This window comes from Mixophyes fleayi, chromosome 10 (genome assembly GCF_038048845.1).
Source record: "Mixophyes fleayi isolate aMixFle1 chromosome 10, aMixFle1.hap1, whole genome shotgun sequence".
NCBI classification, from domain to species: domain Eukaryota; kingdom Metazoa; phylum Chordata; class Amphibia; order Anura; family Limnodynastidae; genus Mixophyes; species Mixophyes fleayi.
The window spans coordinates 35,633,231-35,658,720 of record NC_134411.1 but is presented as its reverse complement, the minus strand read 5'-3'; the positions used below and the strand labels follow the sequence as shown (position 1 = coordinate 35,658,720).

General features: G+C 41.0%; 1 protein-coding gene across 1 annotated transcript in view; it reads left to right on the top strand.

The window, feature by feature from the left end:
- Window positions 1–10,103: 10,103 nt before the first annotated feature.
- PTPN5 (protein tyrosine phosphatase non-receptor type 5) overlaps window positions 10,104–25,490 on the top strand; it is a 44,126-nt gene continuing 28,739 nt past the window's right edge. Inside the window, exon 1 of the mRNA XM_075188493.1 lies at window positions 10,104–10,299. The gene's annotated coding sequence lies outside the window, so the exon portion shown is untranslated. The remainder of the gene's footprint in view (window positions 10,300–25,490) is intronic.

Here is a 25,490-nt window from a genome sequence, read left to right as displayed (position 1 = left end):
CCCCCCAGTGTCAGTACATGTCCTCGTGTTCTAATACTTCTCTTCCCCCCCAGTGTCAGTACATGTCCTCGTGTCCTAATACTTCTCTTCCTTTGTAGAATGTTTCCCTCCTGCACCTTGATATAACCCTGGATATATATGAAAGTTTCTATCATGTTCCCCTGTTTCCTTCTCTGCTCCAAACTATACATATTAAGTTCTTTTAGTCTGTCCCGGTAAGTTTTGTGCTGTAGACCATCCACTGAAGAAAAAGCAAAGGCTTGCACTCAACTGACGTGTATTGTTTATCTAACTCACTAACGCTGTTACTCTCTAAACCCTAAATAGTAAACTTAAGTAAGAAGCTCATAACGCCCCTTCTTTAATTGAAAAGAATTGTGGGGTGTCTCTTCCTGCAGCCGCTCTGTGACCTATAGCAGAAGATACAGCAGCCTGAATACACATTGCACTGTGAGAGAGAAGCTGATTGGACGGTGCAACAGCTTGTCCAATCAGATTCTGTCTGTCAACCCGGAAGAATATAGTTTGCATTTCAAATTCTATACTGTGCCAAAGGGGCATATGCAGGATTTGTAGAGGGGGGTTTCCACACCACGCCGCCAGTGGGCGGGACCAGCATGCATGGGGGCGTGGCTATAATATTAGACAGTGCTTGGCTGCTGTCCAACTCTTCCTATCCCCATAATATACATGGGCAATGCTACGTGCACTACTGTTATACAGTGCCCCAGGCTTGGAGGGGGGTTTCCAGGCACTAGGAACCCCCCTCCCCCTTGGTTTGCCTATGTGCCGGTAAATCATCTGCTACAAGTATATGCCATGGTGATTTATCACCAAATCCAAATAAGTGCTGGGCACATTGGAAGAGGTGGATTTAGGATTTACAACGAGCTACTATCTGAATAATCTCATTTCCAGCTCCTGCACACTGCAACCTTCTCACCCACTTCTTTTCTCTGCTCCTTCTATGTGAGGACAACACAGAATATCTTCCTGAATCTAGTTTACTTTCTTCTCTCTTAGTACATTTATTTTATCCCCTCACAACTCTTGTTCCCTGATTCTGAAAAAAAATGACGGAAAAAGTCATTTGCTGTATGTATCTGCACCTCCCATACAATATATAGGGGTATATTTACTAAACTGCAGGTTTGAAAAAGTGGAGATGTTGCCTATAGCAACCAATCAGGTTCTAGTTATCATTTATTTAGTACATTTTACAAAATTAGAACTAGAATCTGATTGGTCGCTATAGGCAACATCTCCACTTTTTCAAAGCCGCAGTTTAGTAAATCTAGCCCATAGTATAGGTATTAAGACAATATGATAATAAATAAGGTAATTCTTGTTGGGTAGGATTACTTTCCTGTGCTGGTATATTGATTAGGCTGCCTATTTCTATAGACTGAAGGATTATATATTCAGATGGAGCAGTCTTTAAATTAATCATCTTCCCGCATTGATCATCATCATCATGTTATATTAGTTAGATGGGCCACAGAATCCGCAGCGTCGCACAAACAACAAATAATAAACAGAACAAAATATAGATCAGTAAGGGGCAAAATAAATAAAACTCAATACAAGAGACTATAGAGAAAGCATCTAGATAAGAAGCCACATCTAGAACATAGGTGACTTTACAAAGAGGACAAGGAGACCGGAGGTCGAGAGGGACTAACTTGTGACAGTTACCATCCAGGAGGATTAGGGAACATGGATGGAAGTGAGAGGATGCGGTTGGTGGAGCGAGAGGAGGGAGTGGTTTAGGATGGGGTACGGCAGGTAGCTTGAAAAGGTGATCAACCAATCACACCATTTTTTTAATGCTATAATTTCTCATACTGCATTTATACTATTTTTATATTATATATATTTAATAATACATAATAACAAATAAGAAATATTGCCTACAAGATGCTAAGAAAGAAATCGTACAATATAAACATATCGGCACAAAGTTCAGTTGATATTTTTTTTTTAATGGTGGAAATTCAGACACAGTTCCAGAATGATGATGAATGTTGGTGTCTGTCCGACAGGGTCACCTCAGTCACTGTTCCTCATAAAACATCAAGTTGGACATCAGTAGGTATTTGGGGGGGGGTCTATGTATCAAGGCAAATATGGAAGAGAGCTCAGCATTTACACTCTCTCCTCCGTATTTACCACAGGGGGCGTGGCTAGAGGAAGAGTTGCCGACCTGAGGGGCGTGACTAGAGGAGGAGTTGGCTGTGTGAGGGGTGTGGCCAGATGAGGAATTGATGTGGAGGGGGTGTGGCTAGATGAGGATTTGGGGCAAAGTGAAGGGGCGTGGCCAGAGAAGGAGCTGGTGCGGAGTGAAGAATGATATTAACCATTACCACGCGGACTGTTGCCCTCCTTGTCCCAAAATCCTTCATTACCTCTGCTGTGTTCTTCAGCAGAGCTGCGTTATATGTAATACCTAAATATTACATGTGGCCCCAGACAAGTAATAGATGCATTAGTTACTAATATAATGTACATACTAACATACATAAAGCCTTTAGTTCCCATTTGGAAAAACAATAGAGCCAACTGACTAAGCAGTGCCGGGTGCCAGAGGGAAACAGATTTAGTAGTGTTGTGAGAACAGCACGACCCCACTACACGACCCTAAGCTGCACTGTTGCATAAAACTTAAAGTTGGAGTCTGACTCCAGCAAGAATCATTTTCTCTAGTCCTCGAATTTCCTTTTGCTTCTGATTCTGTTGCTGGACATTGCAGATAATATTGTCACTTAAGGCAAAATATTGATTGACCCACTAGACCGACCACTGCTCCCCCTCCCTTTACTAACAGCGCACATATTCCTGGTCCTCTCTCTTGCACCTTGGTGAGATCTGTGACAACAGGGGTTGTGGGTATGTTTGGTTGTTCCGGGGAAGTTGGGGTGCAGCCCAGTAGAATTCATCACATGGATGAACCCATGGAAACAAGAGGATGGTTACTTCAAGCACAGACAATGTGAAATGCTGTATTTCATGGTCAGGTTTGCTGACAATAGAGGACTGGAGCGTTGAGCTTCAGTGGCCTCGTCGCACAGTAACTAATAACATTCCAGTAATATTCTATCTGTTTAGTCCAACAGCCATAATCAACAATCACACTCTCGCTGCTTCTGCCTCAAGGATACTTGTTCTATAAGAGCGATACAGCGGGGTCACACGTATTCATAATGTGAACATGAAAAAAATGTCTATATATAGATGGCCGAATGGGCTTTAAAATGGGGGGGTCCTCAGCATGACATATACAGAGGGAGCACATTTTAACGGTGTGATCCAGTGACCTCCAAGTCACGGTGGGAGCGTCTTTGAAACCTGCTGCAATAACCCCACGTCCTTCATTTTATTTCAGTGGTAGGTGGGTGGGGATAAACGCGAATGGCGCAATGTGCTGCGCAAATGGCATTGTGGTTACCGTGTGAATATCATGTTGTGTCCATGTCTTTCCTACACATTTCCAATCATTATTATAAAATATATTTTATCTGTCACAGATTAAATATAGGTCATTGAAACCACAAAGAGATACCGGCGCCAAAACATTAAATAGTTACAGGCGGAGTAGACTTTAGTACAGTCTCATGTCTGTGTATGGTACAAAACAATTTGTAAATTGCTTCCTGCCCGCTGCCATATTCCTGCACAAGGTACATCCCAGACCACGCAGAAGAAGAACTGACCAATAAACGCTTTGCTTTCTTTATACCGAATGTTCCACATTTTACTCTCATTTACAGTTGGGAGATCTCTTATCATCATCATCATTATTTATTTATATAGCGCCAACATATTCTGTAGCGTTTATCTTCCTACAGTCCCCGTGGCGAGCGCTAAACAATTTCTAGAGCATTTAGATCTGGACTCATTGATGCCAGGGGGACTGTAGGGGATAAGAAAAACAAGGACAATTGTTAAATGTAATTCAGTAAATAAGTATGATGCTCCAGATTATGGAAAATCCCTTAGCCAGAATAATAGATAATAATAAAATCTAAATATGATTATATTTTACTTATAGTATAAGGGCCATGAGGCCAGTTTATTATTACATGGCCCTCCGATAAGGGCGATAAGTGTGATTTATTTTATTCCCACAGATTCGCCTATCTCCTGCAGTTATAAAAACAATATCGCAGCGTTTCTCAACGGCCCAGGAGCGGGAAGAGTTTACTCTGGGCCAATCTCTGCAGTTGTTCAAATTAGATATTTTTAAACATTAATGCATTGTCTTATGATTTAGTTTTGTTACTACTGAGATACTTGCTACATAAAATGAGGAAGGCTTCACCGGCAAAACACACAATACTTACCATTGAGTTTATAACAATCACATTTTTATAATAGACCCCTGTTCCTGGTACCCTAGTACTGTTATATTGCAACTAGTGTATTAATTAAAATAACATTATTATTTCAATTTAATTTTATATAGGTTTTTTTTATGCTGTTGTTTTCGGATTTTTGGACGTTTCACCTCTCAAACTTTAGACCATCTTTTCTATATGCAATAAGAAGAGACTTATGAAACGATTGTTGCGAAATAATAATAATAATTCGACATAATACTGCTGTAATCTCACTGACTTTTCACCAAAAACAAAAACGTCTGAGGTTACTATAAACTATTTGTCATTATCTTTCCTGTAGTCACATTAATGTTCACTCTCAAAATGACCAGAACAGAGTTTCATAACGGAGTCACTTTCACACACTATACAGGATAATGGACGTGTCTATGTACTATGTCTTCGTGACACTACAGTCACACTACTGTTACTATGTTTGTGTGTCTTTGAAAAAACGTTGTAATCATTTGATATTTCTCATCACATCTATTGGGACGTTAAACTGTAACCCAAAATCGTTACATTACTAAAGGTTAAGTAATGGCTAAAAAGAGGTAATATATGAAACTTTAAACTAAAATAAAATATTCAAGCCAAGAAAAATCTCCATCGGTGTTAGATAAATGGTGTCCGCCATGTAATCACTATGTGCCGGGTTGGCAAACAGATAAGTGACCGGTCATTGATTAAATTGAATTAATTAAAAGGAGTAACTTTGCACCTGGGCAAAACCATGTTGCTTTGGAGGGGGAGGTAAATTTAAAATGTGGGGACAGATTTATAGTTGGGATAGGAGATATCCAAGAACAACTTTAAATTTCAATGTAAAAATAAAGCTATCCAGTATTTGTGCCAGTATTTTCCTTAAGTGCAAAATAATAAACTAATCTGCACCCCTTGCATTGTAACATGGTTTGTTATGGATCAAATTTACACCTTTTTTGTGCCTTGCTCTCCTTAATGACTCAGGCCCATAATAGACATTTGTGTACTGCAGTTTTAATTGTATTTTCCCTTTAATTTTAAAGCATAAGACCAATTCACGTCCCTGTTAAGTCATATTAATAATCTCTGCGTTCCTATTTATGACCCCCACCCATTTTTTATTTCTATGGGCTGGAGATTCAACTCCTGAATAGTGCAGAGATGGGTAATGGTTCTGTAGACCCACCTTTCCATGCTTCTTTCTTGCCCATCTAACAAAGCCGTAATATGGTATATTGGACAGTGCTAGGTTTCCCTGATATCCGCTTTACAACAGTTTACAGTGTATTAGGGATTCAACTAACTCATATAAAAGGACACGTGTACAGACCCGTCAAGTTGCTGCCACAGACTAGGAGCAAAGAGTTTAGGGCAGTGCTTAAACTGGGCAGGAATCACCGGCGGGTTGAATAAATGTGGTGAGAGTGAAAAAAAATGTTGAGGGGGTGGACGATTATTTTGCTTTGAGAACCTTTTCAATAGAATACATTCTAGCAATTATTTTTATGTAACTGAGGATGACTATAGTTACTTCGGGTATTAATGGGGGTGTCTGCAACTACAGTTACAATTCCAATACCAGTCAATGTTATCTAACATTAATTTACCATCCCCTGTCCATGGTGCTGAAACAGGCTATATGACAATCTGTAAATCTGTTCATTTTACCATTCCCTATCCATGGTGCTGAAACAGATTATAGGACAATCTGCAAATCTGTTCCTCATTTACCATCCCCTGACCATGGTGCTGAAACAGATTATAGGACAATCTGTAAATCTGTTCCTCATTTACCATCCCCTGACCATGGTGCTGAAACAGATTATAGGACAATCTGTAAATCTGTTCACTTACCATCTCCTGTCCATAGTGCTGAAACAGATTATAGGACAATCTGTAAATCTGTTCACTTACCATCTCCTGTCCATAGTGCTGAAACAGATTATAGGACAATCTGTAAATCTGTTCCTCATTTTACCACCCCCTGCCCATGGTTCTTAAACAGATTATAGGATAATCTGCAAATCTGTTCCTCATTTTACCATCCCCTCCCCATGGTCCTGAAACAGATTATAGGACAATCTGTAAATCTGTTCCTCATTTACCACCCCCTGTCCATGGTGCTTAAACAGATTATAGGACAATCTGTAAATATGTTCCTCATTGACCATCCCCTGACCATGGTGCTGAAACAGATTATAGGACAATCTGTAAATCTGTTCACTTACCATCTCCTGTCCATAGTGCTGAAACAGATTATAGGACAATCTGTAAATCTGTTCACTTACCATCTCCTGTCCATAGTGCTAAAACAGATTATAGGACAATCTGTAAATCTGTTCCTCATTTTACCATCCCCTGCCCATGGTTCTTAAACAGATTATAGGATAATCTGCAAATCTGTTCCTCATTTTACCATCCCCTCTCCATGGTCCTGAAACAGATTATAGGACAATCTGTAAATCTGTTCCTCATTTACCACCCCCTGTCCATGGTGCTTAAACAGATTATAGGATAATCTGAAAATCTGTTCCTCATTTTACCATACCCTATCCATGGTCCTGAAACAGATTATAGGACAATTTGTAAATCTGTTCCTCATTTACCACCCCCTGTCCATGGTGCTGAAACAGATTATAGGACAATCTGTAAATCTGTTCACTTACCATCTCCTGTCCATAGTGCTGAAACAGATTATAGGACAATCTGTAAATCTGTTCACTTACCATCTCCTGTCCATAGTGCTAAAACAGATTATAGGACAATCTGTAAATCTGTTCCTCATTTTACCATCCCCTGCCCATGGTTCTTAAACAGATTATAGGATAATCTGCAAATCTGTTCCTCATTTTACCATCCCCTCTCCATGGTCCTGAAACAGATTATAGGACAATCTGTAAATCTGTTCCTCATTTACCACCCCCTGTCCATGGTGCTTAAACAGATTATAGGATAATCTGAAAATCTGTTCCTCATTTTACCATCCCCTGACCATGGTGCTGAAACAGATTATAGGACAATCTGTAAATCTGTTCCTCATTTTACCACCCAATGTCCATGGTGCTTGAAAGCTGGTCGAACAAACCGCACATCTATTGCAAAAAGTACCTCATCCTCCTTCCCAAGATCACTGTACAGTAACACTTCTGAATGATCAATTAAGATTTTCCTCACCAACAGCAAGTTATTGTACTGTGCAGTACTAGTACAGTATTATTCCAAACACACTGCAAGATAAGACCTTAATGGTGGAGGAAAATATACAAGTGCACCGTTGTCTGCCAGACAATTTTATTTTTTTGTATATGGAAAAAATTGTTCTAGGACAGAAAAAAAACGTTTTTAAAGAGTGACTAATTTTCTTGTGTCCAAGACCTTCTATGTAAAATATTCAACTATTTCTAAATACGGAAAGATCAGAAAAATACTTTATGGCTGCACAGTATTCATATAAAATATATATTGCACAGTATTTAGTATAGATATATACATATATACTGCATAACAGGTCATTATTCAGTGTGTATATATATATATATATATATATATATATATATATATATATATAATATTTACATACATAATATACACCAATCGGTCACAACATAAAACCACTGACAAGTGAAGTGAATACCATTGTTTATCTCCTTATAATGGCACCAATAATGGGGAGGGATATATTAGGCAGTAAGTGGTCGGTCAGTTCTTGAAGTTGATGTGTTGAAAAAATGAACAAGTGTAAGGATCTGAGAGACTTTGACAAGAACCAAATTTTGATGGCTAGATGACTGGGTTGGAGCATCTCCAAAACTACAGATCTTGTGGGGTGTTCCCGGTATGCAATGGTTAGTACCTACCAAAGTGGTCCATGGAAGGACAACCGGTGAATCAGCGACAGGGCCATGGGCGCACAAGACTCAATGATGTGCATGGGGAGCGAAGGCTAGTTGTCTGGTCCAATCCTACAATAGAGTTAATGTAGCACCAATTGCTAAAAAAGTTAATGCTCGGATGAGTGCGTGTGCATCATTTACCTGGAGGAGAGATGGGACCAGGATGCACTATGGAAAGAAGACAAGCCGGCGGAGGCAGTGTGATGTTCTGGGCAATGTTCTGCTGGGAAACCTTGGGTCCTGGCATTCATGTGGATGTTACTCTGACACGTACCACCTACCTAAACATTGCTGCAGACTAAGTACACTCCTTCATGACAACGGTATTCCCTGATGGCAGTGGTCTCTTTCAGCAGGATAATGCTCCCTGTCACACTGCAAACATTGTTCAGCAATTGTTTGATGAACATGACAGAGAGTTCAAGGTGTTGACTTGACCTCCAAATTCCCCAGATCTCAATCCGATCGAGCATCTGTGGGATGTGCTGGAAAACAAGTCCGAGCCCTGGAGGCCTCCACCTCACATCTTACAGGACTTAAAGGATCTGCTGCTAACGTCTTGGTGCCAGATACCACAGGACACCTTCAGAGGTCTTGTAGAGTCCATGCTTCAACGGGTCAGAGCTGTTTTGGCAGCACGAGGAGGACCTACTTCATATTAAGCAGGTGGTTTAAATGTTGTGGCTGATCGGTGTATACTACATGACTGGACTGTACTCTGAGCAGATGTATGCTGCATGCCTGCATAGCAGTCATTGCAGATATATCCTGTATTGTTTAATTTCATTTATTAAAGATATATACAATATAATACATATTTATACAGCACGGCTGAAACAATATTTATTAGTTATATTGTGCATTGCTGCATAGCATTATTACAGATATATATTGCATTGATACATAGTAATTATTCCGTATATATATTACATGACTGCATAGTATTTATTTTATATATATATATATATATATATATATATATATATATATATATATATATATATATTACCTGGCTGCATAGTATTTATTACAGATATATATTGCATGGCTGCATAGTATTTACTACATATATATATATCACCTGGATACATAATAACTATTACAGATATGCAGTATATCGCATGGCTGCATAGAAATTTTTACACATATATATAACATGGATAAATAGTGATTATTCCTATGTTATACGCTGGTAACATGTCTCTGTCATCTGACTGCAGCTGTCTCACTCGCACTGTGAATACAGAACGGACAACACAGCAGAAGACCAGGCCACACTGATTCACAACCTGTGTCTCTGACATGTCAAATGCTTCACAGGCTCCATTGATAAAAATGTGACCGTTAGATCCCAACTGAGCTATTATTTGTCCTCGGTGCTGCCAACCTCAGAGATTTAAGGCAGAAAATATTAACTCAGAGATTGGTTCTGAGATCTCATTTGAACACATTGCTGTTTCCTGGTCTCCCATCACAGTCCTTGTGTGCTCACTGTCAGCCGTTGGCCAAGTTATAGCTTTAATATTGATTGCAGGGATATATTATGGTTTTATTTGGACGCTGGGATATACCATTGTCTCTTCTGCTGCCTGTGGCGGATCTCAGCCCTGTCTGCATTGCTGGGCTCCAGTTTTCATTCATGCTTCACTCTCTCCCCATCCCCTCCTCTGCCTAGGTCTTTTTTTTTTTTTTTTTCTATTCAGGAAAAACATGTGTGGGTGGGCTCTGCCAGCTCTCCTATCAATCAAGTCAGCGATCTGAGGAGAAGAAGGGGAAACCAAAGGGGAGAAACAGGGAGAATATAGCAGAGAGGTGGGTGTGCGGTGGTGGTGGTGGAGAGGGGGGGGGATGTTAGTAGGAAGGACAAGCAAATGCAACTCAGAGGGTGTAATATAGGATCCAGCATCCTTCTTCCAGCAGGCTACAGAGAGCGCAGTCCTGATTCATAAGAGGATGAATCCCATTCCCAACATGTAAAGACTCCAAGAGGAAAACAAAGCCGACCGCACAGCTGCAGAAAGACAATAAACTTCTAGTCTGATCAGGTAACAGCTGCATTTAATTGTTGTATTGTGCATGGAACTGTTTCATCTGCATCCAGTTAGTAATGTAGAGCTGCATATTGAGCCGAGAGTGGGGGAGAGGTGGAATTGTTTAACCTAACGCATCTCGCAAACCGTTTAAATCCCTTTATTATCGATACAGTAGACGGTATTGGTGTGTGCTGTCTGTTATGTGCCTGATACACAATGTCATTGACTTTAGTGAATTCCTCCCTGCTCATTGAAAAGGAAAGATATTACAGGTGATGGACATTTAACCTGTACTCTGTAAGAAAACAATCCGGCTGTTGCTGGTCTCATTTCTGGCTGGTCTATAATACATGCTAGGATGTGCTCTCTCCTAATGCAAATCTGATATATGATGAATGCATATGGTATAATAAACTAGCCATACTATAAGCAAAATATATAATACACAGCTGGTAGAAATCACACAGAGATACAATGTATTTCTGAATAAGGTCATAAGCTGTTTTCTTGGCTATGAAATTGTTGCTTGTATTAGGTGCTAGATAGATTGATCAGTTCTAGCGGGGGATTATTGATCTGTTGTCATTAATGTGTTTTATTTGTGACTGATGCCATGTATATGTTTGTGTGTATCTCTCCATATGCATGTATGATGTACTGCCCCAGCCTCAGCGAGCATATCTCAGGCTCCTTATTGAGTATTCCTTACACACAGCCTCCGCAGTGCTCTGATCTGCTCGTACGTGGCTTCTGCCATCGCAGAGGTGATTATATTACTCCGTTATTCCTGGTTAGTCAGTGGTCTGAACAGTGTTGGCAAATTGCTCGTTGAAAGTGGGTTGTTCATACGTACCCTAAGCACAAGGACCAAGGGCCACCATGTTTCTTGGTTGTCATGGATTGTCATGAAGTGTGAGAACGACACAACTGCTTATTGGTATTAATGGGTCTCATTGCCGAAGGCTGACATGCAACGCAAAATCCTTGATCTGCAGAGCGCGCCTGAAGCCCGTAGGTTTACGGAGCAAGGTGGCGGTATTGGCGGTGGGAGAGAAGTTTGCAACAGCCGATTGAGGAGTTGAGCGGAGTGAGGTCATTCGTACCTAAGTACGGTGTAGGCGCATAAGATAAGATTCCATCTTGCAGAATGACATTAGTTAAAGGGGTGGAAAGGACTCATTTTTAGGGGCTGTCATTACCATGCGGAAGGGGCGCAGGGCCATTTCCGCACTGCACAAGGGTTCGAATTTCGCACCAGCCTTGAACTGACAGCAATGGGGCTCATCCTATACTTTTAATGGGACCTATTTTGCCCCTTCCACTTGTACTTCTGCAAAGAAACGCAATTCTACAATAACTTTTCTCAAGGTAAATCAAAGCTTTGCACAACACTTAATGGCGTCACATGATTAATGTCTGCCATAAATGACATTGGTAGTTCTAAAGCGACCGGAGGTCTATTGAAGTGATGTTTACACACTCCTCCCCGATATATATCGGTGTATCTACTGAGAGTAGGCGTGTGCCCGACGTAAACCGGGGGGCCGTCTCTGCATCGCGCCAGTGGGAAACCAAGGCGCTGTGCGCTGTTCATACACTGTCAATGAGGTCCGATGTCTTGTGTCTTTCTCTACAGATCAGTGTACGTGTTCTATCTCCATGTCTAGCTGCACTATACGTGATCACATAGGGGAACATTTATCAATATTCACATAAAGTGAAAAGTAGTTTTCAATCCTTATCGCAATGATAAGGATTGAACTATTTCTCACATTTATGTACAACCCTGCACAGAAACAGCAGTTCCGAAAAACTGCTGTTTCTGTGATGTTAAAAATCATACTTACCCCCCTCTTCGAAAGCGCTGTCTCCGGGTCTTCTCCTCCTTCTTTTCATTCTTCAATTGTGCATGTCCAATTACAAGAACTGGACATGCGCACAAAGATCCCCTCTCTGTCTCTGCAACTATCGTTGCAGACAGAGAGCGCGGAGTGACAGGGAGGGATCATGTGATCCCTCCACACATGCGCTGTCCAGCTCTGCTCTTCGGAGCAGAGCTGACAGCATTGGATTTCTTCAATTCTGATAATGTACGCCAGCTTCAGCTAACACAAAAAGTTCCCGAAAAAAAGATTTTTTCGGGACTTGTTAGATTGCGGCCAGGAGCAGTCACCATTCTGTTGTATGGTGACTGCTCGCAAAAACGATAAGGAGTGCAAAGCAGCAGATAGCCATGATATCTGCTGCGATGCACCTTTAATAAATTTGAGTAGGAGACATCGTGGACTAATTTACACGGTAAGTGCATGATAGTGCACTACCGTTATTTCTTAAATATACCCCATAGTCTCCTAAGCTTAACACGTCTTCAGCGGCAACCACGTAGACAAAAGAGCAATGTTCCTCTTTTCAAGGTTGTCACATAGCAAGAACGCCCTGCTAATTCCCCCAGGGGTAACTTCCACTTACTTCTATACTGTTCATCTCACTAAGACTCAGTATTCTGAGCAAGCCGTATTAATTTACCTCTTTGGTTCGTTATTGGAAGTCTTTCATTCTTTCAATGGTCCATTATTTTGTAATACTGACTGATTCACAGTAAGACTTCTCTTGTTCTGTATGCTGGATGTAATGCTAAATATCTGTTCTTATTATATATATAAATGGATAACTGCACAGTATCACTTCTCTCGTTTCACCTTCTGGATTGTCACTTTCTATTCTGTATTTATTGACAAATGTACAGTATCTCTACCCGTGTCCTGTATATAGTGAGTTTCATGTTAAGCTGCTGTTCTTAGTCTGTATTTATGGAAATCTGCACAGTGGCGCACGCAGGGGGGGGTTTCTGAGTCTCCAGAACCCCCCCCTGCGCTAACTAAGTGGCCGCTATAGCTGCACTGTACTATACAGCAGCCGCGGCGCTGTCAAAGAAGCGTCCGCGGAGGTGCTGTAGTGCATACAGCACCGCCGCGGACGCTTCTTAGACAGCGCAGCGGCTGCTGTATAGGACAGCGCTGAAGAAACGGAGCTGCGCAGCAATCCTCCGTTCGCCCCTGCTGCACAGTAGCACTTTTCTTGTCTGTATCCCAGAGGTAACTCAACTACATTCTTATCATATATAGTTTATGTATAAAGATTTATTGGTGGGATTGTTAAAAACACAGCGCAGTCAGATGAAGGATGCAGTCAGGTCTTTTTGGGGAAGTTGTACCCTGTGTTTGTGCTGCATCTGGTGTATAGTAATGCAATTGTCATATAAATAAATCATAATAATAATCATTTTAATAATAACAATTGTTAAACACCAAAGCTTTCCTTGCATCATAGTAAATGTTTGCAACTATGCAATAAAAAAAAGTACAAGTAGAAAAATTGGACAACGTAAACCCACTGGTTATTGGCTTAGCTAAATATTGGTTTCCATCAGTTTTTGGTTTAGTATACCCTGTCTTGAAGGTACCAGAAAGCAGGAGGTGCGATATAACATTGTATTGTATATGTTCAGATTTCAAAACTTTTACAACTAAATTTTTTCCATATTGCAAAATCAGAGTAACTTAGAGTAACTTGTGAACATATTTAGAGGGTCGTTATGTCAAAAATGTGAGTTGTTTTAATAACAAAATAAAATAAAGGATTATTCAACATTTGCAAAATATCATAAACATTGAAGACTGTAAACCATTAGGGCTTTATCTTACTGGTTAATAGTGACAATTATAAAAGGAAAATATATTTTTTGCATTACTTCTCTTAATACTGGCAATACAGTCAGTTGTTCCAGAAAAGAAACCACACAGCCGTCTTTTATATTTGGCTGGTGGTAATATTCATGTACAGTACAGGTTATAAAGGAAGGCAATTTTACTAACTGGTAATATCCAGTGAAGATAATTATTCATCATCATCATCATCTAATTATATAGCGCCACTTATTCCGCAGCGCTGTACAGAGAACTCCCTCACATCAGTCCCTGCCCCATTGGAGCTCACAGTCTAAATCCCCTAACACACACACACACACACACACACACACAGACAGAGAGAGACTAGGGTCAATTTGATAGCAGCCAATTAACCTACCAGTATGTTTTTGGAGTGTGGGAGGAAACCCACGCAAAAATCGGGGAGAGCATACAAACTCCAGACAGATAAGGCCATGGTCGGGAATTGAACTCATGACCCCAGTGCTGTAAGGCAGAAGTGCTAACCACTGAGCCAACGTGCTGCCCCATTCCTGTGAGAATACACAAATCCATTGAAATGCCCACTTTTGCCTAGCCCCCCTCTTAAAGACAAATCCCCCATTAACAGAGGTCAGAATGCACTGTATATGACAAAGTATGCCCAGGTCTGAAGAACTCAATCCATCTATTATATAGAGCATTCTATTTAACTCTATTACATAGGAAGGGATACTGGAGGCTTGGGGACGTACCCCAGCCCTTCAAAGCTTCAGGGGTCTCTATTACGAGCCCCCAGGTATAGGATAAAACGTTGCAAGCAGTCACTGCGTTATTTTAGAATAGCTCTTTAGTAAACTCTCGTTTGCCATGTGCAGTGAAATGAGATAGCGATTTTAACCAAGGCATTTTAACCACTGCTTAGTTATGCTGGCTTTGCCCAGCAATCTAGTCATTCAACCTAATTGCTTAACCAGATCTGTGGCCACTTCTTCAGAAATGGCCCCAGTAAAATCTGTCCAATCTGATTGCTTTGGGTCCAAACACTAAATACGTCACGTACATACATTGCCACATAAACTGTGATTTTATTGGCTGATTTAGACCAAATTGGGACAACATGTGTGGAGGATTTGCTGACCACTATAGATTGATGGGAAGAATTATAATCCCGACAGAGTTCAACCAGCCTGGGCACAAATTACAGACAGGGATCACTATTATTATACATATGCAATCATCAGTTGTACAGTATTGTAGACTTTATGGGATCCTGGTAGAGCCAAATTTAATAGCAAACCTCCCATTAGGTGACCAGGCCAGTCGGCCCTTACTGCAAGTGATTACTTGACCAGGCCAGTCGGCCCTCACTGCAAGTGATTACTTTCTGTGTGAGCATCACTGTTGGATCCTTGCTGTTCTGAAGTCTATTTGAGGTTACCTCAAATATCTTCAGTTCTTACAAGTTCCTGAAACATAAGTGTTAATGTTGTATAGCCGCCCGTATAAATACGGTATGAAGGCAACCTATCATTTTTTTTCTAGTAGAAACTAGTGACATAATTGTGTGCTTCAGTGATGTCACTGGTTCCTCGTGAATCGATTGGTTGCATCCTCTTGCAGGTTGGTTCAGCAAACAAAATGGCCTTCTCTGCTGTGTGCAGACAACAGATACACAGTTAAGATGTAAGTGTACGCAGTTCTCAGAGGTAATTACAAGGCTTAATTGTATACTCATATTCTATTTACCTTTCTCCCCATCAAGTTGTCACAACAGTGGTGTCCACCATCTTCCTTATTCCTGTGGCAAGATGGTCTAGTTAAATCTAAACTGCCCTTGTTTATAGTCTGTCTGAACTAGTTTAGTTTCATTCATGGTAAACCAATTTCCAGACATCCCAACGGCAGGCCCTTCAGGAGGCTTCCGGAAAACGGTGACACTTCAACCGTGACGAGCACACAAACAATTTTAGACGGGTTCACGATGTACCATAGATGCTGACAGGGTGTAGCCATTTTTAAATTGCACCATTTATTTAATTTCCCCTCCGGGAATACTCAGCTGACAGTATCTCTATTAGTGTATAAATGCTGTGTTTTGTTTGTTTTCTGTAAACAGAACAATTCAATATTTCATCACATGTATTCTCTTCGGCTATGATATTGTAGCAGTGTGTTGCTTTGTGTTAGCTGATGATAAAGGTGAACGAAACAGCAAATTGGGCTGGCAAAGGTTTGCCTGAAAGAAGGTTCAGAATTTAGAACAAACTTGTCTTTTAAAATATCGTTGTCCAACAACAAATGTTAGAAAAGATGACGATGTCCCAGTGGTAATACTTTTACAGAGACATTATTACAGTTTTTTTTAATAATTGAGCAAAATTTGGGTCATTTAACAGAGTAAAATCAGAGATATTTGTCATGTCATGAACCTGCTTTTTAGGAACAAAGATGGCAACTTGGTGGATGTGCCCAGAATTTACATGTACAGGGATTTCAATTAGTACTAGCAGGATGATGGCACGATCTAGTAGCCACAGTTATTGTGGCACCTCTAACCATGCCACAACCACAGAATTACTATGTATCGCACAACATGATCCATCCTCTCCACTTCACAAAGTACTTAATATATTTTCTGTTTCTTTGAAAGCCAGAGACTGTGATAAAAGTGAAATCACAAAAAATTGCACTGGAGGTGCGGCAAGTTCAGGTCCTCCTCAAAAGAGGAAAAGCCTCTCTATATGTAAAATAAAAATTGTCCCATCCAGCCAAAGGGCCAGGGCAATGGAGCGAAGGTACAAACAAAAAAAGTGTGATTAACGTGCTACATTCCTTACTGTGTCATAGTGAGGATGACCAGTTCTTGTGTGACTTTCCAGCACCCGGGTCACAACTTCGGGGTCAATTCCTCCCGGGAGTTCTTGCTGCCGACCTTTCAGACAGAGGACCTAGGTTGCAGAGCAGTGTCTTCTCCCTACTTGGACAGAACTACACTCCATCTTAGCCAATAGGCCAAGAAGTACTTTATTTTTATTTTTTTATTGAAGCCTGAGGTGCGAGACTCCTATGATCCATTGCAGTGTTCACACTATGCTGGGGGCTTGCTCCTATAGGCCCTCTCCAAAAGGAGGACCCCGTTCCTCCCCATCCCCCAGGAGCCAAAAGGCCCACGAGAGGGGAAAGGGTCATCAGGCCTTCCTTCACCACGACATGTCCACCTATGCTGGTCTCATCCCATCTAAGAATACTGTGTGAACGCTAGTTTATAAATATAAATAACTCTTTTCCACAGGTCAAATGGGCTTTTAGCTCTCTCATGCCTCATTCATTTTTTCCAGAAACCATTAGCAGAATAACATCATATCTTACGTCTCGCACATAGCGTCCGCTGTTTCTCAGTCCTTCATCCAATCGTCATATCAACCAATTAGTTCTGGTTGTTATATGGGTGAAAATAGACTATAGGCGTTTAGTGACTTTCTACACTTTCTTTACTGTTTGCGTAAACACCCAAAACCACAATCTTACTAAATGAGTCCTACATGGATGTCAGGTGCAAACGTAGGATTTGTAGCGGGGGGTTTCCACATTGCGCCACCAGTGGGCGTGACCAGCATGCAGGGGGGTGTGGCTATAATTTTAGACAGTGCTTGGCTGCTCTCCAACTCTTCCTATCCCCATAATATACATGGGCAATGCTGCGTGTACTACTGTTAGGTGCACGCAGCTCTCCTTTTTCAAGCAGAGCCGTGTGAAGCAATTCATCCTGCCCAATTTAATGGGGACCTTTGCCTTTAATCTAACTTTTATTTTATTTTATTTTAAATGAAGATGCAAATTGAGAGCAGAAACTGAGAGTAGTCATATATGAATGACGTAGGAGCCTAATTTAACCAGTGTTGATTTTCTTCTCTGCGGGGCCGCTTTAAATTTACACTGTTGACTCATGACTTTAATGGGACCCTGCTCCAAGGCTGAGTCAGTCTCCTTGTGTGTATCTGAAACACTACATGCATATTGACATAAATAGATCTAAAACTTCTGCAGTACTGCTCACTCAGAAATAGCAGGTTAAAACAAAGAAACAAAAGAATGTGTTTCTCAATACTGTACTCTACTATTCTATGTTGCTTTAAAGGAGCACAAGCTTAAAGATATATACAGGTATTCCTCACTTAACGACCGAGTTCCGTTCCTACGACTAGGTCGTTAAGCGAATTGGTCGCTAAGTGAGTACAGTACTGTTATATGCACCTACATGTATTGTAATCATTTTTATTGATTCTGAATGAAGAAATAGACTAAAGAAAACTGTATTTTGTTAGTTTGCTTTACATTACATAACACTGCATAACAGAAAATAAACATGTGTACAGTAAAGCTCTACAAACAGCAGCAATTATAACAATGAGGACCCAGGGAGAACCTGGTCGTAACTCCGAGTGGTCATTAAACGGGTAGGTTGTTAAGTGAGGAATACCTGTAGTCAAATTTGACCACATCACAGGTCATAGTATTATTTTCATACACATTCAAACAAAGACTGCAGTGACCTGGCTGGATGGTAAGCGACAGAGCAATGACACAAACACACGGCAGTTCCTAGCACATCTAGGAAACATTTCCACACAGCAGTGGCAGAAAAGAAAAGTGGTGCAATTAGCAATGGAGCTCTCCTCCTTGTATGTTACCTTTATAACACAGTACAATGTGACTGCAGATTTAGAAGACCAAGCCAGCCAGACCTAATATTTCTATTTCAGCAATGACAATTAGCAATGGAGCTCTCCTGAATGTCACTGGAGACTTTGAAGAACACTGCTACCCCTCCTCTGTCTATTCTACCTATGACGCTACCTAACTGCACTAGAGACTGCCAAGAACTGTGCTACCCCTTCTGTGTCCATCTGTGAAGTGGCGCTGGATCGCTGTACTTATATAATCCAAAGCTTGCAAGATCCGAGATCCGACGTCGTAACAATTACGTTTTGCCTCGTTTTCAATTCCGAGAGCGCGCAAAAGTACAGAGCCGGCTTTTTGGTATGCTCTTGGCACACTCTTGGCACACTCTTGGCATGCTCTTGGCACACTCTTGGTATGCTCTTGGAACACTCTTGGCACGCTGTTGGCACACTCTTGGCACGCTCTTGGCACACTCTTGGCATGCTCTTGGCACGCCCTTACTGTACATTGCCCCTTCCATCCCCCTTTCCGCCCTTCAAGTCGTAGGCAGTTGAAAGTGTTATTTGCGTTTTTCCATGAATCGCATGTAACTGCGCCCTAAGCATGCACAGAGCTATTTCCTGTAAGATATGGCGCACAGAGAAGATGAATTAGGCCCATTATCTGACATCGTCTCTGACAATTGTAATAAGTTATCAGTTTTGCCACTGACGTTGATGCAAACCTTGGACATGAATAATTGTAAATTGACTTAGCTGAGATGTAATTATCCTATTCACGGTTTTTAAGTGTAATCACATTAGACATTCCTGTATAAGTTAATATTAACAGACAGCATTTTATAATGATATTTTTGGACACAGACCGTTCCCTATCATCGCATCAGAAGCTTGTGAGTAAATGTCACGCTTAATTTCAACGCTGTACGCAGAATGCCGCATCGGCCATGCTGGAAGTAAATAGATGTGTTTACATTTTATACTTAAATGTCACAATACTTAAATAGTTTAGTTTAAAAAGCTGAGCTAGACTTGTACCATTTTGCATTTATGTATTAAATAAATACAGTCAGAACAGCTAAGGTCTCCATTCATGCAGGTATTCAAGAAAATTGTTACAAAATGAATACACGTTGGTACATGTTTCCAGACAAACTACATCGTATGCACCCTCTCGTTGTATGTACTCTCTCGTCGTATGTACCCTCTCGTCGTATGTACCCTCTCGTCGTATGTACCCTCTCGTTGTATGTACCCTCTCGTCGTATGTACCCTCTCGTATGTACCCTCTCCTCGTATGTACCCTTTCGTTGTATGTACTCTCTCGTTGTATGTACCCTCTCGTTGGATGTACCCTCTCGTCGTATGTACCCTCTCGTCGTATGTACCCTCTCGTTGTATGTAACCTCTCATTGTATGTACCCTTTTGTTGTATGTACTCTCTCGTTGTATGTACCCTTTTGTTGTATGTACCCTCTTGTTGTATGTACCCTCTCGTTGTATGTACCCTCTCGTTGTATGTACCTTCTCGTTGTATGTACCCTCTCGTTGTATGTACATTCTTGTTGTATGTACCCTCTCGTTGTATGTACCCTCTCGTTGTATGTACCCTCTCATCGTATGTACCTTCTCGTCGTATGTACCCTCCCGTTGTATATACCCTTTCATTGTATGTACCTTCTCGTAATATGTACCCTCTCATTGTATGTACCCTCTCGTTGTATGTACCTTCTCGTTGTATGTCTGGGATCTCACTCTGAATATTGCCCGCAACTGGCGTAAGAGTCCTCAAAACACAGCTAATGATTTTACTTAAAAAAACCAATTCCCGGCATTAGCAAACCCACCGCTTAATAGCACACATATTGCTCCTTGACCGAGCATGAAAACAACCCCCCTCCCTCAAAGGCTGAGCTGCTCACCAGTATCTGATACATTTCCTCAATGGAATATAACACTGCTCTTTGGAATAAAACTGTACCTCAATACCAGGCGGAGTGGACTCCATGGTTCCACTCACTTCACTCTCCAGTACCTGGTAACACCTGATCGAGACAGTCCGCCCCCCCCCCTCCCCCTCTACCTTACCTAACTCCCAAATATACTTTTTGCCCTGTTCGCCATTCCCTCCACCCCATTCCTCCCTCATACAAAATTTAAAACCATAGCTCTACTCTGAAGATCTTCTTCTATCAGTCACATACTTGTTTGCCTTCTCCTACCCTGATAGCAATTACAAGACGCACAAGATATCGTTGTATGTTGCGTATCTGTCTCACTGAACCAATTGTACCAATTTGTTGAACTGTCCGTTTGCATTTCTACCCATGAAATGTGTTTTTGACTTTTTACGCGGTTTGAAAATAAAAAGTTTCAAATAAATACAGACAGTCGGGTCCCAGGGCCACTGTCAGGCTGCTGGCGGGCAGCGCTGGATGGCATTTTTGCAAAAAAAAAAAGGCTCTAAGTTCAGCCTCAGTTATAACTTAAATTAATTATGAGAGTTGGGAGAGGGGGTGCATGGGGCTGTTTTTATTACATGTGCTATTTTTGTGTGTTCAGAGCTTTATTTACATTGGGCAGAGTGTGCGTCTGCACAGAAGTGCAACTGGAAGCTGCAAAATGCATCCCGTTAAGAGTATTACACCGCACCTCAACGGCTCTGTATGTCGCAACGGAAGTCCCACGTGGGCAAATACTTGTGCATAATTCTCACTCCAGTTGAGTCGAAAGATGGGCTATAATATGGGCCATTTTAGCCCATATGCATTATCTAATGGAGTTATAAAGACATATTATGTGCTACAGTCAACAGGAAGTTCCACCATTGTTCTTGTTTCTCCAGAAAAGTCCTAAAGATTCCATTCCACCCACAGCACTGTCTCCACCACTTCCCTTCCACACTGCAGGTGTGTGCACTCTACTGTAGTATCAGACATCAGTCTAGGGATTGAGTTGACCCTAGTATGGTGCTTATTCTGATCATCATGGGATCTTTTCCTACCAACTTCAACATTTTGGTCCTGATTCATCTTTCACCGTAGGTCCCTTTCGTGCCGTATCTTGTGTGAGAGTGCTCTGTGGATGCTCAGAAATGGACTCCATGCTAGCGCAATTGCATCCAATTCATGTACGCACGCAAATAACGCTTCCTACTGCCTACGTATCACTTGCACCAGCTACAGGCCGGGTGTAACTGACTGATAGTGAGGACTGACACTTATGCATCGCAGAACATGTGTTTGCAAGTAAGAAAAACGATAAAAATGCATTTTATGTACAGTCCGCATTAAGAACATCCTGGTTTATGCATTTCATGTATGAAAAAAAAACTTGTGATAAAGTTACGATTGTAAACAGAATCGCGATGGAGCCTTTTTTTTTTAGTAGAAATGGACAGAATGAGGCAAACACAAAATGTGTTTCTCGTCTTTAGGAAAACATAACCCAAAGAAAGATAAGTAATAGGTCAACTAACGATGAGGATCTGATAAAATATAGAATCTGGATTTGATTACAAGGACTACATTGACGACAGACAATGGAGGCAGCCAATGGGCTGAACCAATATTTATGGAAATTGGGGCAAAAGAAGCATGGCCTAGTGGAAACGGGGCAATGTTGCTGCTGACTGGGGTGTGATTTAATTTGTCCCATTTGGTAATGATGGGAGACACCTGACAAGATTCCCAACTGGATAAACAGCACAAAATAGACCAAACCTTCATCAAATTGGACTGATAGGACAGGTTATAGAACTCTACTTATTGTCTATAATGGTACTAGCCAGCTCACCAATCAGTTATTTGACTTATCTTCTCCAGAATCCCTCTATCTACTCCCAGAGCGCTCCTGTCAGTCTTATTGATGTGTGATGCTCCTATAATAATGCAATACCTGGGGCGGGGGTTCTAGAGGGAAATGTGTGTGATGTCATTGGGGATTGGGGGTATGATGACATTATGATCCAGAAGGGGTTCAAAATATGACTGAGTGTAGGAAAGAGACGGCTCAAACAATCCCCCTGTTGTCGCATATCCTGCACAGAGGCACAACATAAAACTAGTACATAGTATACTGTATATCTAGTTTATACATTACTTGATGCAAGGCTCAATTAAGACGAGAAAGATTCAGCCGTTACATTCCCTTTAACATGAGCAATAATTAAGGAATCTAGCGTCTTTGTGTGAACAGTTACTGAGATGTTTGTTGCATTACAGCTGTTAATTAGTTTCAAGTAGAAAACTGTAAAAAAAATCAGCTGTGATGATAATGACTTTAATTCTCACAAAAAGAGCATTATTTAATCCATTACTAATATACTAGCATACCAGCGAAGGACCCACATCTGCACCATATCTGTTGCTGAATTTATAGCACCCATAATTCTCAGACAATTGTGTGCCAAGGTTTGTTCATTTCCATTGTAGAGACCGTAATTATAATTAAATTGTAGCAGGGGCTATCCGACTGGTAGCCAACAAGCTGAGAGTTTGGCTTATGGGGCCCTTAATTCCCATGATGACACAATTTTTTACATTTTATATTGTCTGTATTGATACTGTGGATTCTGGTTAATAAAGGGTCTATTTATTAAGACCGATAACAACATTGGGGTTACTAAACTGCAGTTTTGAAAAGTGGAGGTGTTGCCTATAGTAACCAATCAGATTCTAGCTTTCATTTATTTAGTGTGTTCTACAAAATGACAGCTATAATCTGATTGGTTGCTATAGGCAACACCTCCACTTTTTCAAACCCGCAGTTTAGCAAATATACCCCCAGATCTTGATTTTTATGCCCAATGCCTGCTCCAACCTCCTTAAGTTTTGGGCTCTTACATTTATCATCCACAATGTTAAGGGTCTCAACAGCCCTCAATTAGAGATGCTCAGGCTTGGTTTCTCGAGAACCGAACACACCTGAACTTAAGGGATCCGAGCTCCGTACTGTCGCGCACCCCCAGAATTGAAAACGCGGCAAAACATCATTGTAACATAATCGGATCTCGGATCCGCGAGTTTTGAATTCCTTTTAAAGATCCAACATCACGGAGGGTGGGCGGGAGGCAGACCCCCATTTATCTTTTCTGCCACTGCTGTGTGCCCATGTGTCCTAGATGTGCTACGAACTGCCGTGTGTTTGTGTCATTGCTCTGTCGCTTACCATCCAGCCAGGTTGTTGCAGTATTTGTTTGAAAGGGTATGAAAATAATATTGTGACCTGTGATGTGGTCAAAATTGACTGCAAATGCCTTGAAATTAGTGTTATTGAGGTTAATAATAATGTAGGAACAAAAAAAGAGCAATATTATGTGATTTTAGCATATTTTAGGAGTTTTTCTAAAAAATACAAAACCAAAACACGAGGGTGGTTTTTCCAAAACCAAAACCAAAACACAAAGCTAATCCAGATCCAAAACCAAAACCACTTGGCATTCACGGGGGTCAGTGAGCATCTCTACCCTCCATACGTTTAACATGCAATGATAATGCTTACCTCCATGGTGATCAGCACTCTGGCTCTTGTAAACCAAAATGTTGTCACTTGGCATTCCCGATGGTATCCCAAAACCTTGGACTCACAGATTTGTAGAATTGTTCATGGACACCGTCTCATTTTGAATGGTAATCTCGGACTGCTCAGACGGACTTTTCTGGTCATAATTTTGGACACAATTTTCCGTGAGGGAGATTTATACCTTCATGCCAATCCCGAGGATAGATCCAAGAGATTTAATCCATTTTATGCCGTTGCTGCTGAGAAAAACTGATTAGGGCGCATCACCTTTAATACACATGGTGATTACTTCAACCTATAAAGAATATTCTAATTATTCAACTCCTCATAACACATCCGCCATATAACCTTGTTGGATCATTGTATGGTCGAACTCAATTTGCAAAAATTGCTCTATGGCTGCTCCAAGGGTGAATAGTATTTACATTAATTACTTCTTTAAAATCTTGATGTTGCTCCTCTTCCGCCCTAATGTGATTCAGGCCAACATTGTGGTAAGCTCTAAATCAGGAAATAATCCCTCTACTTGTGGCAACTAAAAACTGATCTCGTTCATCAACATGGACATTAAAATCATAGCTAAGATATAGGCCTATTGAATCAATAATATTCCCATATTATTTGCATGAATCAAACAGGCTTCATTCCTCTTCCTAACACCAGAGATAGCGTTTACAAAAGTCTTCTGTCTCCCTTCCTTGTTCCCCTGTGTCTGAACCCATTTGTACAGAAGGTCCTGATATTTGCGGTACTTACATACGTGGTGGACGTGTCCTTGTATTCAATTATTATGGTGGCAAGTTCTCTCTTATCAATCGAATATTGCAATTAATCTGGGATCCATTCTAAATCTATGGCTTGTTCTACTTTACAAGTAACTGAAGGATTTAGCGAAGTCTTTCTTCAAACTAAAACACATATTTGATTAGCTCCATGCTGCTGTGTAGTCAAAGAATGTAAGTTAGATCTCCCATCTATTCATGTGGTTATAGCCAAGGTTTGTCGCATCTCTGCAGTGAAATGAGAGAATCTATTAATAACACCGCTAGTGGGATCCATGGATTACTTTACAGGAAACAACCGGGGGGAAGAGGGGGTGTTCTTCCCTATGTTGTGCCTTAAATGCTGATCTGTGATGTTTGAACAATTGCTGGTCCAGTGTTGGGGTCAGCCTTGTAAATGACCCTCTCTGTATTCGACATGTGCGCACGTGCCAATATTCATTGACCACGTAGCTCCACAATGCTAAGTAAAAACTAAAAGTCACCAGGCTTTATTTATAGTTATGAAGAAAGACTTTAGACAGGGA